This window comes from Meles meles, chromosome 3 (genome assembly GCF_922984935.1).
Source record: "Meles meles chromosome 3, mMelMel3.1 paternal haplotype, whole genome shotgun sequence".
Classification (NCBI taxonomy): Eukaryota; Metazoa; Chordata; class Mammalia; order Carnivora; family Mustelidae; genus Meles; species Meles meles.
Window position 1 is genome coordinate 181,443,654 of NC_060068.1, and position 18,736 is coordinate 181,462,389.

Below are 18,736 nucleotides of genomic sequence, written 5' to 3' on the forward strand. Positions count from 1 at the left end.
GTTCAAAAGGTGTCTCTAAACAAGGTCCTGTATAGTTCCTGACGTTGTCCTTCTGACCACCTTGGAGAAGTAGGGCTTCTTGACAGAAGAAGCTGTGCTTCTTGTCGTAGCCCATGAAATAGAGGAAGGGAGCACCCCTTGGACCCAGTTTCCTTCTGTTCTCCCAGCGAGTGCTGATGGGTATTTGCCCTCCCAGAGAGCCAAGGCATTCTTCTCGCACCTGACACGAACAACGTCCCAAGCTTCTCACGTGATATGAGAATTGCTTTAGGGCCAGCTTCTGCAGCGCTGTTCGCTAGACGTGCATTTCAGATCATTCTTGAAGAGGAACATTGGCAGGCTCCAAGTCACAGAGTTGTCTCAAGAGTCCCAGTGTGGAGTGGACGGAGCCTCCAGGGCCGTATTGTCCCCACCCATTTCCTCTCTGATTGTGATGAGAAACAGGTCCTTGGGATCCCAGGAAGACACTCTGTCCTGGAAAGGCTGGAAGTTGTCTAGAAATGCTAAGAGCAATATCGAAGGCAACAGTCATTCCCATTAGAGAATAACATCTATACCCGCGAAGGAGACCTAGCTCTCTATCTGCATCCCAAAGCCTGCTGGGCAGACACTTCCGTGACTCAAGGAACAACGCCTTGTGTCGTCTTATTGATCAAGAGAGCCCTTCGGTGCTAAGCCCTGCCATTCCTCATGGGATCCCACAGGGAAGAGTAGATGGAGAGTTTTCATGTGTCTTCAAAAACCTCACTAACTCCTGCACGCAGGAGAGCATGGAAAAGAAAGACAAAATCATCAAGTCCCAAGCACAAACAATCTTGGTTCAAACCAATCTGAAAAACAGAAAGAAAACAGAAAAACAGAATGATCTTTCTATTTTCCAAAAGACCAGTTATTACCAATAATAGATACAGTCAAAGTAAAATTTAGTGATCATGTAGCCAGATTCTGCGTGTACATACAAGATTATTGTCTATAAAACATGGGGTCTGAGATATTTGACCACATAGTCTTTGTTGCAAACTCCAAAAGTAGATCTCATCTTAAGAAACAGTTATTTATTTGTGTATTCACCAGGGACATGGGTAAATTTTTGATATCACTTAGTAACACTTAGAAAACTTAGCCCCAAGTCCAGTGTATGATAGAGTACTGCTGTGCCGCATGCCCCCAGCCTCTAAGTCTGTGCGTCGTTCCACACCCACCCTTGGTCTACGTGATGAGCTTGCCCTGAACTCAAAGGCAGACTGCTGAGATGCACCTCAAATTGCTTTCTCTTCCCCTTAAATGTTCTTCCATCAAGAATAGAAAAATGTCACGTGTAGAAGAATCCCATATATTCCGTGCAGGAGCTTCTCCCTCGAGGGTTGAGGCGTAACTCCCCTCTTCCAATGGTGGACTCTGCAGAGCAACTGGTTTCCCAGGAATGAAGGACGCAGAGAGGCAGGGGGAGGGCTGGTGTTCCAGCGGAGAAGCCTGACTGATGGGACCACAGCCGGATGGCCAAGTTTAACACCAACAGTGGCCGGTCATGTTGACAGAACGCAATGAAAGTGTTATTTCCACAGTCTTCCTTCCAAGAACTCATGATCCCAGTCATGGATATTCACAGGAGAAGCAGCAGATGGCCACAGTTGAGGGACATCTACAAAAGAGTGGAACAGAAGTCCTCAGAAACCACCAAGGTCATCAAAACCAAACAGAGCTGTAGAAGCTAACACAGCCTGAGGAGACCGGATGCCCTGATGCAATGCAATATTCTGGAGGAGATCCTGGGATAGAAAACGCCCCGCAAGAAAAACTAAGGAAGTTCGAACAAAATGTGTGACTTCATAGATGGACAAGATACACAATGCTGACTCATTAACGGGGACAAAAGCAAGCAGGTATGACAGCAGCAGAGAAGTCAGGGTTCGGGGTCTATAGGAATCACATTCTTGCAACTTTCCTATGAATCTAAATGTATTCAAAATTTAAAGAGTGAAACTCTATGAAATACACTTTATTCAGGACCAAATCAATCTCTCACAGGGGAGACTGGGCACTTTAGTTGTATCTGACCCCACCGCTTCACCGAGGCCACCAACCCTCTGGTTTTACCAGACGATTCCAGTTCACTGCGCACGTGTCCCAGCTCTGTCACTGAGGGGCGCGCGTCTGTGTCACCTTCTTGCAGCCACTGGCTGGTTTCTTAGCACCTCTTCAAAGCACGGCTCCGAGAAGCCGTTCCCCTGCCCAACGCTTTCAGATACAGCAGGTGCATCCGCACAGACCTGGTCAAGGCCGTGTTGCCGGCGTTAACGGGGCGCAGCCCTGTCCTCGTCCCACGCACCCTCTCCTGACCACTCGACGCTCCCACCATCCCTCTGCAGCACGAGTCTCCTCTGACTTCTCCCAGGCCAGGCTCTCCTGGTTTCCTCTGCCCTCCCTCTGCTCTTCTCCATTTCTTCTGTGGGTTCATTCTCTTCTCCGACATCGAGTCACCACCGCGGGCATGTTATTACCAAAATAGTCACTAGACACTTCTGAGCTGCCGTCACCCTTCACCCGGCGTCTGACTGGCTCCCCAGCTCCCGCACGGGCGCCTTTCCCGACACCACAGAGGCCGAGACTTCCCTCCACAGCCGACAGGTTTTACACACGTAAGGAGATCACATCATTCCCTCCTAACACGTTCGATGCCTTCCTGAGGCCCTAGACTCGAAACCGCAGTCCTCATCCAGCCTGGCCTTTCCTGATTCTGGCTCTTAATATCTTTCTACTTTATATGCCTTAACATGTGCACACATAACCCGTTTCTATCCTTTCCAGCCTTAGCTCACTGTCTCCAGACCCAGTCCTGGCAGAGACCCTCCCTCGCCACTAGGGGGTCTCTGGACTCCTTTCCCAAGCATCCTCTGGGCTTGGTGTCACGGGCACCTCCTGTCTCCAAGCTAGTGTGAGCCTTCAGCCCTTAGGACCCCAACCGTAAACTGTGTGCCCTTCTCATGGTCATGACGCCACTTTCTGTAGACCATTTGCTTCTTCATATCTGATTTTCTCTCCGGATGCAATGGTCCTGAAATCAAGGGCCATGCCTCCTTATCTTCACGGCCCCATGCAGGTCTTCGGGCAGGAGTTCAACTCACATGCTAAATGGATCAAATCATCCCCAAGGAACTACTCCCTCTTGATACCCAATATCTGAGGGAGAACGGACTTCTAAATCCTGATTTTTTTTTTGTTTTTGTTCTTGTTTGCTTATTTTTTTATTTTATTTATTTGGTTTTTTGTTTTGTTTTGTTTTGTTTTGTTTTGCATCTGTTGTAGTGTGTGCTGTTGCTCTCACTCCGTGGTAGCCAGAATTTGATGCCTCCATTAAACCTCATTTCAGCAGATGAATACGTGGTGGAGGGTTTGTTATTTTCTTTCAAATTGTGAACTTTTAGGAATGGAAGATGGTCTGCATCTGTGAAGCAAGAGGACTTTTTTAAAAGATTTTATTTATTTTAAGATTTTATTTATTAATTTGACAGACGGAGATCACAAGCAGGCAGAGAGGCAGGCAGGGGCAGGAAGCAGGCTCCCCACTGAGCAGAGAGCCTGATGTGGGGCTCTATCCCAGGACCCTGGGATCATGACCTGAGCCGAAGGCAGAGGCTTAACCCACTGAACCACCCAGGCGCCCCATGAGGGCTTTTGGGAAAGAGTCATAATAAGTGATGATGTTTGCTGTCGAAATCATCTTAACACCAGGCAAGGGCTGAAAAAAGTGCTGGGAAGACAGCCGTGAATTCAGCCGGGGAGCTGTGTCACGGCTAGCCGACACCGCCGAGTCCTGGGGCACCAGATGGAATCAGCTGGTGATGCGGTCACAGCGTCATTGCTTCTGCCTGAATGTGCTGGAACCACCGCGTCCTTCTGGGCCTCCGTTAGCATTCGGGAGGACATTGTCCTCCTTGACTTCCATAAGATGCCATGAATTGGCTTAAATGCAAGAGCGCCGCCGCGTAAGCTTTAAGATGAAAATGTATCTAAGGAGATTCAGGTGACATATGGCGGGGAGGGGTCCCTGACTTAAAGGGAATCTGTATTTCTAGCTGAAAGGCAATGCCTCTCCAAGGTCGCCCTATCCCCGGAGACCAGGAGGAGGCTCGGCCGGACCAGGGAAGCTAAATAAAGTTTTTCTTTCTGTGAGGTGCTCGGAGTGACACAGAGAAACCTGCTCCCCTTTGTTTCCTACTGAAGACCCTCAGAGAGGAATGCCCACACTTGTTCGGAGGCTACCATCGGATGTGGAACCAGGGGCACGCCTCTCGGGCCAGTCAACAGTGGGTGTATTAGACACATTCAATGCCTTTCCCGAGCTACATGGTGCGTGATGTTATTCCATTTTCTCCATGACCGCAGGAAAGGGAAATCGGGTAATTAAATGTGAGAAGTCAGAGGCCGGGCTGGGGAGCCTTTTCTGCTCAGTGAGCTTTCCCAGCGCAGCTGTCCAGCCGTGGCCGCCCCGGCGGGCCTGGGAGGATGGCGGGCGGCACAAAGGCTCCAGGCTGCCGGGCGCACCGTGGAGCGGACACCGTCGTCGTCAGGATCCAGCAAGCCAGCCATGTCCTGCTCAAGTGTCCTTACTTCCCGTCAACTTGAAAAGCCCCGGCGGGTGGGGCCCTGTCACTGGACACGCTTTCTGCTCCGGGGCTCCATTGTCTGGGGGCAGATGCAGGAGCCCTGGCGGTGAGGCTGGAGCCCGAAATGGACAGGAAAGGGGGCGGGGCGCGGGAGGGGACTCAGCGGGGCAGAGAGGTGCTGGGTGGACCGGGCGGGGTTTCCACCAGGAGCCGACTTCCTCTGCCGTAGATGCGCTGTTTTCAGGGATTTGGGGAGGACCCTATGGTGCTGGGATCAGGTGCACACCTTGAAGGTGAAGTGAGTCAGACACTGCCTCGACGCAGGGTGTTAGAGACCCACGCCAGGGGATTTAGGCCTCTGAGAGTACCCTATGAAAACACACAGTGAGAATTTGGAGCAGCTGGAGGCCTCAGCCGTCGGGGAGGGGGGCCCACGGGCCGTGGATGGCGCTGCCCAGGGGCGTTGCACCAGCTTCCCATGGCCACGGATGGCTCCGGAAGGGCCCACCACCTGTTTGCTTGGGTTGTATTGGGTTTTCATATAAATAACTCTGTTTGACATTTCAATTTAGTTCTTACAGATTTTAATACATTTTTAGACTGTATTCTTCTACAGATAATTTACTTCTCAAGCTTTTGTGATAATAAGAACCATGATGGGAAAAAACGTTCTCATTTATGTGTAAATTTTGTTAACAGTGTAATCTACATAATTTTTTTATTCCAGCGTTGTTTTTAAGTTGGCACTTTTACATTTTAGAAATGATCGACTATATTTCCTTTTTTTTTTTAAGCCATTAAATTGTGGAGTGATGTGACTTAATGATTTTCATTTTGAAATCAAATGCCTTCAGAGATGGTTCAAAAATGATGAGGAACAGATTCGGCTCTGGAGTAATGCACTGGTCAGGTTCGATCGTATTTGCATTTAAAACCCTACAGGGCAGTTTTACACAGGTTTAGTCTTACCAAGATGAAAGCACGCTCCACCCCACTGTCCTTACTGAACAAGAGGCCACAGAAGGCCCACAGTGCTGCCGTGGTACCTCAGGCCAGTTCCCAAGCCACAGCAGCCTTGAACAACAACAACGTTGACGAGCGGCTTGAAAGAGACCTGCTGCGCACTCTTCTGGGCTCCAGATAGATTCTCCGACCTTCGCTCGCCAGGCTCCACTCATGCCAGGCTTGAGCAGCACAGTCCAAGAGAGGGTCCCCACCTGTCACCTCCCCCCACCTGTCACCTCCCCTGTGCTGGCCCTGGCAGGGGATTCTCTGGGTCCCTGGGTCGTGCACATCTGGGCCACTTTATCCCATAGCTCGTTTCCACACCTGTGGCATCTTCCTTCCCGGCCCTTGGACACCTAGAGACTAAATCTCCAGATCTAGGCCCCAGCTCACCGCCTCCGAAATGTTTGTGGACAAGCTTAGCTGCTGCTTCCCCACTGCTCACACAACGGTGAGCGTATATCCTCCCTCCAAATCCAGAACACAGGCACGGGTGGGAAAATAAGGAGCATTCCTTGGGGACCATCCGATTCAGAGATAACAATTTGAACCCAGCCTCTGTAACCCTTCTTGATGATCGGGCCTGGACTGATTTTTAATCTTTTACAATAGAGAAATAAAAGATAAAGCCTATTGCTTTCTTCTGCTGCACCGTTTCAGAGGTGGAAGGTTAGAGGTTGGGTCTCCCCCTTCGCCAGTTGGAGTCCGACGGGCCTCCTTCCCCATACTTGTGCACACGCACATGCTGTGAGTAGAAGGCCTTTGTGCAGGGCTGGAACCGAAAGCCAGTAAGGAGTGACTATTTTTAAAAGACAGACCTGCTTTCTGATACTGTTAATACAAAATGTCAGCTGGGAGCTTGATTTTAGGGTTGAACACAATTACTTGTTCCTGTTTGACTTGACACATCACAGCTGGGAGCCAAATTTGGTGGAGAAAACCAAATTTCGTGTCGTCCTGCCTGACATGAAGTCAGAACAGTTTGTTTATGAAATCTGCTCGAAATGTGCAGTTCTTGTCTTCAGTTGCTGTACATCGGAAGCCGAGGTTCCCCCGGCGTCGTTCGGAAAACCGAGTAACACGGAAAGCCCGGCGGAAAGCAGAAAGTGTGAATTCTCCGAAGGAATTCTGAATATTTACAATCTCCCCAATTCTTTTGCAGAACTGTCAGGAAACCGTGTGATTTCGCGCTCGCCCGTGAACAGGCGGAGCAGGACCCGCAGCAGACACGCAGGTTTCTGTCTAGAGCAGGTCCCACAATGACGCCTCCGTGGCGGTCCCGTTCGTCCCAGAATTGCATGTTTGCCACGTAGGAGCCTTGTGGATGAGGGCCGGAGGAAGACTTGCGAAAGGAAGCCTGCACATGCTGTTTAGGAGGCTGCTGCCTTTTTTGGGGGGGTGGGGGGTGGGAGTGAATTCCGTTCCCATTGTAAGAAATGAAATCACAGCTGTGCCTCGGGTGGTAGCGGACAGACGAGACTTTCACTGTACAGCGGCAGCCGTGGAATCGGTTTCTCCACAGGTTTCCCATCTGCCTACCTGCCTGGCGGGAGACTGAAGGGAAAGACCGCACGAAACCCCCTGCTGTCCAAGAGCAGAGCACCCAGCTCCGGCCCAACACTGGCCCGGAGGAGACAGACGGCCCCGGGACGCCCAGGAGGGCCCCCTGCCATGGCCGAGGACGCCTGGGCTCTGGCACACCTGGCCAAGCCGCGCGGGGCCGCAGGCACGGGCAGCGGGCGCGGGGCCGCCCTTCTCCAGGTGGGGCCCGCGGTCCCGGGCAGGAGCACAATCCGAGAGGAGCGGGCCTTCGGCGGGCTCCAGTTCTGGCGTCTGCGCCAATACGCCTGTGCGGTCGCCTTGCAGCTTGGCAAAACCGCCGCGCCCAAGAAGGAGAGGGTCAGTCTCCGTCTGTCCCCACAGGCGTCCTGAGACACGTGGGAATCTTCACGCCGCGGTCGGGTGCGCGGATGAAGAACAGACGTGAACTTGTTCAGCGTCTCCTGCGCTCCGAGTCCCCGCAGGTGCCCCAGCTCCGCGCGTGCGCATTCCCAGCGCCCCGGGGCAGGTGCAGAGCCAGTAGGGCCCTTGGGCGTTTGGCGGCCGCCGGTACGCAGCAAACGGCTTTGATTCCTGACGTCCCAGGCAGCCGCGCGGTTTTACGGACTCGTTAAAGAAACACAAGAACAAGAAGCTTGAATGTTGACTCAACCTATCCATGTTATTAAAAGCAGGTGCAGAATAGAAATGGGGTACTTTAAAATTAGGAATAATTTACGGTTGAAAACCCAAAACCAAATATTCCTTTGTTGCTGATCTGCATACGAATAGGTATCTTAGTAGTTAATTACGATTTAGACATCCAATATATTCACTTTTTAATTCAATAACGTTATTGCTTTAAATGAGGTGAGTTATGCCAAGATAAACCAACACTATTTGCGAGGATAAGTAAACACATGTGGTCTAGCAGTGAATTTTTATTTGTTTATTTATTTTTTTAAAGCCTTTGAATGCCGATGTCCATCAATTGCAAGGCAAAATTCAGACTTAAAATGCATATTTTTTCATATTTTTTTTCAAGATCGAACTTGATGGGCTATTCGGGAGAAAGTCATGGAACATGTCCACTCTAGAACAGGAAAGAAAAGACTATCCTGGCACAGGTAGCAAGAGAAAGCTTGTTCACCCTCATCCCAGCATCCCTTCCAAAACATGTCAAATCCAACCTAATCTTTGTTACTGGGTTGCCAATGATCTTTAAAAAAAAAAAAAAAAATCGTTATTTTAAAACAAGGTAATGCGCCGTGTCCAAGGGTTTGCCACGGCAGGAGGGCATATACGAGGTAACCAAGCCACCAGTGAAAACCGTCTCTCCTGGCAGTCGCGGCCGTGGGCCAGGAGTGGGGCGCAGGCTCCGGGTGCTGCTTCTGCTGCACCCGCCATCAGGCAGGCCTGTGCCCTGGGATGCATTGATTCAAGGCCTCTCTGTGTCCCACGGCTGGATCCCCCACCTCTCATTGTGACCACTTCTCTGCTGTGCTCAGGCCCAGTGGTTTACTGTCCATGCAAGACTCTGGGTGGGCGGAGTGGGAGAGCCCCAGGCCTCCTGGGAAGGCCAGAGACCTGTGGTTGTCTCAGTCGGTGCTCTTCATTCTGGCCATTGCAGAAATCGATGTGAGCCCCAGCTGCTTGGAGGCTGGAGATCGACATTGGCATAGGACCAGGACGGTGTCGGGATGTGGGTGGGCTGAGAGCTGGCTGCCTGGGAGGTCGAGCAATTCTAGAACTTTCTGAGCCCCAGAACTCCGTCCTGTGCAAACCTGGCTCTGAGTCTTGTCCATCCCAAAGAGCACAGTCCTTTCCCTGATCCCTGGCCAGACAGACTGTGAACTCCTTCAGGGTGTGGTGTAAGCTTTTCAGCTGGGAACTTTGCCTCGTTCCTTTTCTGCAAGGAGAAGTAGCTCAGCACAGCTCCTTCTCACCTCCTGTAGAGTCCCCAGCATGCCCAGGAATAGCGGACTTTCAGAGGGGCTGGGGTTGGCAGCAGATGGAGCCAACTGATAGCTCCCAAGGCCCCTGGCCCCTGGCCCTGTGAAATTTGGGGGTGTCTACCAAGGGAGACCCCACAGGGAGCTTCACTTTCTGGACTCTTCCCTTTCCAGGTGTGGGGAGACATCTCAGAAAAGGTCACATGCTTTCACTAATTTAGGAAATGCAGATACTTGTCTGCCTAAGTAGACCTCTGTCCTGTGCCGTACTAATCTCTAGGTCTCACCTAGCCTGGGCTCCTCACGGCCGGGGTTTTCTTCCCAGAAACACAGGAACCAGACCCAGATGATTTTATGAAGGGGCTGTGTCTCTCAGGCATCTGATAATGACTATTTTACCCCTCAGGGCTTGGAGAACACGTGGTGGTGAGCTTCTACATGACTTCACTCTTGTACCCACGGATGTCTCTCCCTGGTGTAACTGCTTCCTTCCTGGGAGATTTAGAGCTCCTGATGCAATGGTTTAACAATGGGCTTGCAGATTCCTGATGTGAGTGACTGGCTCTCCTGAGCCTGTCCAGGCGGGGCCAACAGCCTCCTGGAGCTGTCACTCAGCTATGGATTTGGGAAAAGCCACTCTGCTTGCCTCTGTCCATGGATTCTCATGCAAGTGTATAGGATTCCTCGCAGTCTTTCTGCTCTGCAGCTGGGGGTGGCTGTCTGTCGACTGCCTGTCTCACTACTCCCCTCCCCCAGCCACCAGCAACCACCCAGACCACTCAGGAAGGGGACAGAGGACACCTAAGTTTAGCAGCTGGCATATTGTGCTTACACGGTGGAGGGAGCTGTTCTCTCTTCTTGCCACGGGCTCATTAGCAGGAAGGGGAGGATGCTGGCGGGTGCAGAGATGAAAGTCATGCTCCCTACCCCATGGCGAGGGCCAGGTGGGCAAGGCTGTGGCCCTAGGGGAATCCCAGGTTCTGGACACTGACCTCGTTACTCCTCTTATGCAGGTAGCTATGCAGTCAGTGCGGAGGAAGCAAGCAAGAACAGCCGAACTCGGGTCTGCCTTTCTTGTAGGAATATTTAACTGTGGAATCAGTGAAAGCTGAGAGGAACTCCCAAATCCGTGCCTGGCTGAGCTGGTATTTACATATCCTTCGATTTATTTACATAATTGTTTGTATCCATTCTAATCTGCCTCTTCCTCCATGTCCCTCACTCAACCGATGATCTGGCCTCCCTCTTTCCAAAGATACTATTTCCCTTTTAGAATAAGTACTTGAACCTCGAATTTTTTTCAGACTTACTGCTCATAGAATTTGAAGTGATTTTTGCAGTGATTTTGAGTGGAGAGTGGTTTTAAAATAAGGTTCAGAAAATATTGATGAGCTGTAGTTTTTTAAAATTCTATATTAGCAGTAAAATAAATCTAATTTAAAATTATGCAAGCCTGGCATTAGGATTCAGAAACAGTGTGTGTCTGTGTGGCCAGAATATTTCGGATGCTTCAGCTGATAACCTGCGGTGTATTTACTTTCCTTAGATTCTCTGATGTGCATTTAATTAAAAGGAGACATGAGACGTGATCTCTGGCTTGTTTGTACGTTTGTTTGTTTTTATAAGTGGATCATAACAGGATGCCTAGAAATATTAATTCAAGCCAAGCTGCTTTACTTTGGAACCAGCATACACTCAATGTCTCATATAAACTGAAATTAATGGTGATTTTAAATTATCTTTATGAATCTATAGATGTGTCTATAGAAAAAAAATCCTTTATTATCCTGTGGTTTTCATTACTATGATTCCTTTTTCTCTGCTGCTTTCTGAACTCATCATGAAGATCACCCAAAACGAGCATCATCAAATATTCATTAGAGAGAATTTTCTCTGACCCAGACATATTTGGAAGGGGATAAAATGTACAATGAGGAATTCTCATCTGTGTGGTTGAACTGCTGCTTTCTGGAAGGAAAGTCCTTCTTCCAAACTGGACCTGATGACCCAAGGACCATCGTCCACGGAGGGACAGCTGCCCTTGGCTGGGGGCAGGGATGCGCAGCACATTAACAAGATGACGTGTGTCTATCCCATCATTTGGCTCATCTTCCCAAATCATTATCAGCAGTTGTCAGGCTACTTTGGAACTACAGTTCCTGTGTTTGGAATCGGCAGCAAAGGCTCTAATGGACATTCATCAAAGCGATTGCTGTTCCGTATTGTTGTCAACAGCAGAGTCGTCTGGTTTGCAGCCAAAGGGACCTCGAGGCCAGTGTCTAGGGCATCCAGCATGCATAGTTCCGTTTGTCTGCACATTGTGTATGTGAGAACGGCCTCTGCCCACGTGGTTCTCAAAAGAAGTGCAGTGATCTTTTTATTTCACTTTTTAAATTTGAAATGTGTTCTAGGACTATAAGTTTGTCTGAAAGCTTAGACTATGCTCACCTTGATTCTGGCCCTCCCACTCCTCCTGCCTGTGGGAGACTTGGCAGATGCTCATTTTCCTTATGTCCTGATTCAAATACAAGCCTGTCAGTGCGGGACCCATGGGCGCAGAGCTCAGAGCCGGGAGAAGCAAGTGGAGTTCATCTGGGTCTCTGATCACTAGGGAGGCAGGACTGCTGGCCGTGCGGGCTCCGAGAACCTGTCCTCAGAAGGACTTCGGGGCACAGAATCGCAAAGCGATCTGAACCAAGTATATTCCATTTCACCCAAAACACATACTGACAGGTAAACTCATTTGCTGTTGGTGGAAAACTTCTCTTTGTAGGGTGGAAGAAGTAAGAAAGACCATGCGTATTCAGAGGTGCACAGTGCCATTATAATGTAAGTTTTCCAGGAGGCGCCGATACTCAGCAGAGGCGCATTGTGCGTTTACTGTGTTATTGCTGGAGTCTGACCCACTCACCGACGTCACTGAACTCTGGCCATCAAGGGCTGCCTTCCTTTTCCTGCAGCAGACAATGCTGTCAATCAGCCACCCGCTGCTGCGTCCCCCTGGCTTTGTCCTCGGGTCCCCACTGTGTCCAGGCAAACATCTGAGCTTTCTGAGGGAGGGAGTTTGCACAGGGTTTTCTGGGGAAGAGAGCCCACTTAATTGTTAACTCATTGTCTACACGTAGCATCTGTTGACATTAGTAATGTAATTGCAGTGATAATAAGCTCATTGACTTAGTGTGTAGGGAATAATCAGTCAGGACATCACATTTGTCTTGCTTTACTTGACGGCCCGTCTTCCACACTGAATAGACAATGTGGGCGCGGCCATTGTTTCAAGGAAATGAAGCGGCACGAAGCTCTCTGCCCTTTCCTCCCTCCCCGCCCATCGCCCCTCTCCCCTGCCAGGAGTGGGGGGCGTGCCTGCCACCCCTGTTGGTGGACGATGCTTTTCAGAAGGAGCCTGGACACAGCGTCTCCAGGCCTCCCTGGTTCTGGACTCAGAGCATCCCTGGCGCCAATGACAGGTGCCTCCGACGCTGATCACGGAAAACAGGGGAGCGGTGGGGCTGGAGGTAAATTTTGCTTTAAGAAGCATAGGACTGACAGGAGAGGCAGGTTGCTGCCCCGGGTCAGCCACCAGATGCCTGCATTTTCCCTTGAGAACTCCGTGTGCAAAGCGTAATGCAAACGCCCTGGTGGGCGGCGGCTTACCAGGGCAAAAGATACACAGGAGCTGGGGGAGAAAAGTTCAAACAAATACAGTGGAAAATACGATTCACCGTTCCTGCCTCTTCCCTCTCCAACTTCGTCTGAACCACTTGCTCCTTCCCAGGACTGGACCTTCAGCCTCATACTAGTCAGTGCCTGCGGCCCCACGGGGTGACCTGTCTGCGGGGAGAGGGACCTAGGGCTCAGCCCATGTCACCTGCCTGCTGGCTGCAGGTTCTGGGGCTCTCTGCCCTGAGTTTCCTCCAGGTGACTTCAAGAGACAGGAAGTTCCGTCTACTGTCCTTTACACTGATCAGTTCAGACAGCAAATTTAGTTCATCGAAGTCCGACCCTCAGCCAAACTTCATCACTGCAGTTTCCATTCCTGTTCCCTCTCAGGAACACACACACACACACACACACACACAACAGTGAAGATGTGAAGTAAGACCCTCATCGTTAAGCTTCATCGTCCAAGCTGTCCCTGTCCTTGTGACAGAAGAGAGACTGAAACACGACGTGCTTTCCCTCTCTGTGTTTGCACCAGCCGCGGAGTGGGAAACGCTATTCCCAGCTCCTTAGAAGTCTGCATCCCTCCGGCTCTCAGCTGGCCCTTTCTGCCAACTCAGAAACATGGGAAACTTTGTTAGTAGTTTGATTTTCTACTCGTTCCTGTGACCAAAAGGACATTTTGGCAGCAATAGTAAGCCTGAAACCATAGAGTAGCTTTGCACAGACCTGCAGATGTAGCTGCGTGACTCTGTGTGTGTGTGTGTGATGTGCATTATATGTAGGTGCGCATTGGCAGGAAGATACTGTTTCAAATGTCAGTACTCTAGGCTTGAATCCCGTATCACTAGCGCATCACAAACAGTGTCGGAAATATTAATACGGCCTGAAATTCCACCGTAAGTTCCTTACAATAAGACCTGCAAGGCTTTACTTTAAGTGTTGCTGGACATTAACCAAGGGCACGTGAAATCCATCCCCTCTCCCACTCCCTCTCCCAGGGAGAGGGATTCTGTACCTCCAAGGAAGGAAGTGAACAGCAACAAAAGAAAGCTATTTTCTCAACATGCCCCAATCTCCATATTGTTACTGCTATTAAAAAAAAAAAATAAGCCTTAACTAAAGCTTAAATAATTTCCTGAAAATTTGGAGAGTCACCAGTGAACTCGGAGACTGACGTGGAAGGGGGCATTTGGAATGTGTAGCGGCTAACTTAAATTCTTGCAATATTCTTGAGCTCCTGGTAGATTAAGTGCATGGTTCCCAATTCAGATCGGTTTCCACTCTGATGGGGAGGAAAGCCTAAATATGATATTTAATAGTTCAAGACAGGATACTGACCAGATGCATGGCATGGACTCTTCAGTCATCCTTTAAGCATGGGCAATCAGGATCAGTCAGTAATTTGTTTTTCCAAGTTCAACACACATTGAGTTAAAAACAGGCAAAAGACTGGGCATACACTTCTCACCTCCTGCTCAAAAATGTACACGGTGTTCAGAGCAGGGGGCCCTGTAATGGTTTATTACATCAGACAGACCCATCACGCAGCGGTGGATGTCGCTGCTGAGTCCTTGGAGGGCCACGGGAGGGGCTTAAGACCTTGAACAAATAAAAAGTTCCCTAAAATAAAAGACTATATTCTAAGCTTAGCGAATCCAAACACAAGTTAATATTAAAGCAAATAGTGGTAACAAAGAAGAAGTTTATCCTTCTCTATTTGATTGCTTGCCTTTATGGAACTCCTCCTTCAACAAAGTGTCGGATGTGGGGGCGCCTGGATGGCTCAGTCAATTGAGCATGGTTTCTGCTCAGGTCTTGACCTGGGGGTCTTGGGTTGGAGCCCTGCGTTGGGCTCCATGCTCAGTGGGGAGTCTGCTGGAGATTCTCTCCCTCTGTTCTTCTCCCCTCCCCTCCCCTGCACGCATTCTCTCTCTCTCAAAAACATTAAATCTAAAACAAACCAAAAAAGTGTCCGATGCATGTGAAGTTATTTTGAAACCAGTCGCATGTGCCTTTAGGGTGTTGGCGACAAGTGTCTATTATGGAAGTTCCTTTTAAGGATCCTTTATAAAAATGCAAAGAATTTAAAGTTGTTAAAGTAACAAGTATTTTTAATTAAAAAAAGAGTGCATATTAAGAAAATGCACAAGCAGTTACAATTTAATTAGAACTGTGGGCAGTGTTGTGTCACTACCGTTATAGTGATTTTTTTCTTCTAAAATCCTTAGGTTTCTAAACAAATGCATGCCTGTAATCTGGCACTGAATCTGCAAACCTGTTCTCCGGCGGATTTTGGTTTGTTTTGTGTTTTGTTTGATAGTTGAGAGGCTGCAGAGTTTGGAAGAGTGGGGGCAGGAGGGAGTGCATTCCTTGTTACATTGTGTCATTAGACGGTGCTTGTTTGATGGGATCAAGACCAGTGTAGGACACAAAGAAGGTGCCTTTTCTGAATTTCAGGACCCTAGAGGAGGTTTTTGAAACGGAACTGAAGCACAAACCTCAAGGGGCCTCTTGAGAGAAAAGGAAGACTTCAGTGGGAGGGGTGTGTGTGTGTATGTGTGTGCACGCGCGCGTGCATGCGCTAAATGGGCAGGATTCCAGGGCACTGGTTCTAGACCCCATCCACCACGGTAGCAAAAGGCAAAAGGACTTTCCGTTCTCCTCCTCTTCTTCCTTCCCCTCTTTCCCTCCTTCTACCCTTTTCCCCTTCCTCTTCCTTCTCTTTCCTTCCTCCCTGCCCCCTCCTTCTCCTCCTCTTCCTTTCCCCCTCTCTTAATGCCCCTCTCCCCCTTCCTCCTCCCCCTCTCTCTCCTTCCTCCTCCTCCTTTCCTTCCTTCTACTCTTCCTCCTTCTGTTTATCCCCCTTCCTCCTACCCTGCCTCCCACTCCTCCTCTTCTTCCCCTTCTTTCCTTCCCTCCTCCACTTTCTTATTCCCTTCTTCCTATCTTCTTTCTCCTCCTTCTTTGTTAATCTATGTTGCTATTTTTTTTGTACTGTAATATCTCGACAAGGTTTCAACATACGAACAAATAAATACTTTTAAAACCACTGTTCTAGAGCACCTTTAGGAAAAACTAGGACCATTGAAAATCTAGAGAGTAATTTGATTCCCTTTGAATATAGGGGACTGGATACAACAGCCAAAATGAACTTTTGAGCTACATGAGAACCTAAACTTCACCATCTGGATTGCTGATTTCCTCCAGGCAATAAAAGACGGCCTAAATGAATAGTCTGGGTTCTGAAAAGGCTCCGTGTTCATCACTGCTTTTAGGAACACAAGCTTTGAGGAAGAGGACAGTGAAATAGGGGAAAATGTTGCTGGGATCCCAGCTTCATCTAGAACCTCCCCTAACCTCTAGTCTGTGGAACCCAGAACCTTCTCAGGTGCCATCTCGCCCAGTGTTATATTTTTTGTATGAATTATGCATCAGAGACAGCTAGAATTCCCAAGGAAGCATATTTAGTACCTCACGAGGCATAAAGGAGAAAGGAATTCTTCTAGTCACCTTGGATTGGAATAGAGGCCTTAGTCCTACTTAGATCAGGAAAGACTTGCTTCAGCAGTGAGGACCATTAGAGATGGGTTGTTAACTGAGATTTTATTTCAACAGCTTTTGAACACACAGCTCCATGAATTTGAAACCCAATGTGACTATGATTTAATAAAATTATGAATAAAAGTATTATTAAAATTGCTAATATCAACAAAGACATATATGAATATTCTTGAAGTAGGTAGAAGGTTAAAATTAAAGATGGCAATCTGGCCTCAAATCTCTGCCTAGTTCGCTCACTTCCATGTGTCTCACTTTCCTCTCTAAAATGGGGAGAAAGTAGCACTAACACCACTTTCAAGGTGACCCTCCCATGCCTGCCCTCATTTATTTAATAGTTTTATTAGTTGCTTCTGCTTGCTATGCTTACTCCATTCCAAGCACTTTGCTTGGACTCTGTTATCTAATAAAATACATGAAGGTATGTTTTACAGAGGCTGGGTAGGTGCAAGAAAGCAGTGGCTTGTTACTATTACTTCTTAAATATTTACTTCTTGCCTATCTTCGCTTATACTTGATGTATTGAGAAAGAGAACTTTGATAAAACACGGAAGCAACGTAACCTTCTTTTAAGTAGAATTACACCTTAAAAGCCCCCAAAATGGCTTTCCATCTTAGTTTTCACTCTCTTTTGACCATCTTGGGAAAGTCATGTATGTGCGATATCAGCCTTTATTGTAAAGCTTTTCAAACTGACGTCTAACCTAGTCCAAACTTTTCCAACAAAAGTCAAATCATCTGTTAGATTTTGATGGAATTGGTGAACATCTGGTCAAACACAAGTGTGGAGATTAATGTCCTATGGGGAAGATCAGAGAGAGCGAATTCCTTGATTCATGAGCAAGGACTTCCTCAGCGCTATTACACGTACTCATTTTGGCTATTTAATCAAGGTTTTATAAGTCCAAAGTTAAAAAGTTGTAACTGCACACTTTGGCACTAAATCTGAAACCCCTTTTCAGTGGAACTATGGTCTCAGGCACTGACCAGTTAGGAGAAAGAGCAGCGCGAAGAAAAAGTCGACTCCAGAACGAGAATGCCGTATGTTCACTACCTTCACCAATAATACCCAAATCCAAAATATTGCCTTAAGTTCTTTCCTTCGAATCCATGGTGTATTACCGTAGAGGCAACCTTATTTTCAGGGCCTCCAATTCCCCAAGGGAAGAAGGAAAGGGGCGGTCAGAGTTGCCATGCCCAGGGCCTTTGCTGTGGCAGCTCTTGGGACCAGAGTGTGCTGCTGTCCAGTGCCTGCTTCTCCGCAGGAGGACGACTCCGATGTGTCACCGGAACCCGCATCCTTGTAAGCAATGCTCTATGGCTTTGTACCATTCAGTCAACTCTCCTGAATCTCAGGGCCTTCACGAGTGACACGGGTAGAGGTCACTGCCTTCGGGATGTGCTGAGCGTGAACTCGAACGATGTAGAACCCCACATCAGGGTCCGGCTGGCACTGCGCTTCCCGCCCTTTCCTGGCCTTCCCCAAGCGTGGCCAGGCTGCTTTCCCATAGCTCTGCCTTGAATATTCTCCTCCAGCAACTTCATGTTGTTTTCTATCATTCAATGCCCGGGATTTTATTCAAAAGGAACCTTGAGGATTATTTTGGGTGGTTAGAGAGACTAATAAAATGCTTGGCAGGTGGTTGAGTGTTGTGGTGAGCTAATGTCTCGAAAGTCTTTCAAGGGGGGCAGAAATGATTCCCGAGAATATGCATAGTGTTTAAAATAGGCATCAGCAGTGACTGGGTGTGCAGGAATTTTACCTGATTATACAGTGTGATTACAAATTCCGACATCACAATTATAAAGAGAACCTGTTATTATTTAAAAAAAAGGTTTTTTTTTCTCTTACATATCTACAATTTCCTTCTTTTAAATTTCTTGACCATAAAATTCAGGTAATGAGAATGTTCTTGTAAAAAGGGACTGTTGGGACTACGGGGTAGTAAAACTTTATTCAAACTCATTACAAAGCTCTAAAGTACAAGGCATTCTACTTTAACATTTATTGAGTGGACTTTTTTGGTGTGCGTGTGTGGGGAGGGGGGAGTGAGGGGCTCTCCTTAGACAAAGAGAACAAACAAACAAAACACAGCTTCCCCTTCCTACAGCGGGTCTAAAACAGCGACGTGAAAGGATGCCCCGATCACCACATTCGGGGCCGCTGGACGGCCCGTGACGATGGCGGGCGTCTAAAGGAAGATCGGGGACGGCCCCGTGCGGCCACTGGCTTTCTCCACAAAGACCGAGGAGGAGGCGCGCAGAGAGGGCCGGCTGATGACAGTGCCTCCGCTGGGGAGGTGGAAAGAGAGAGGATACCGCAGCGGCGACGAGTCCGGTCCAGCGGTGCGCCAGTCGTGTGCACGGCCACCCAAGTCCGCCGGCTGTGGACCGCAGAGAGCAGAGCTGGCT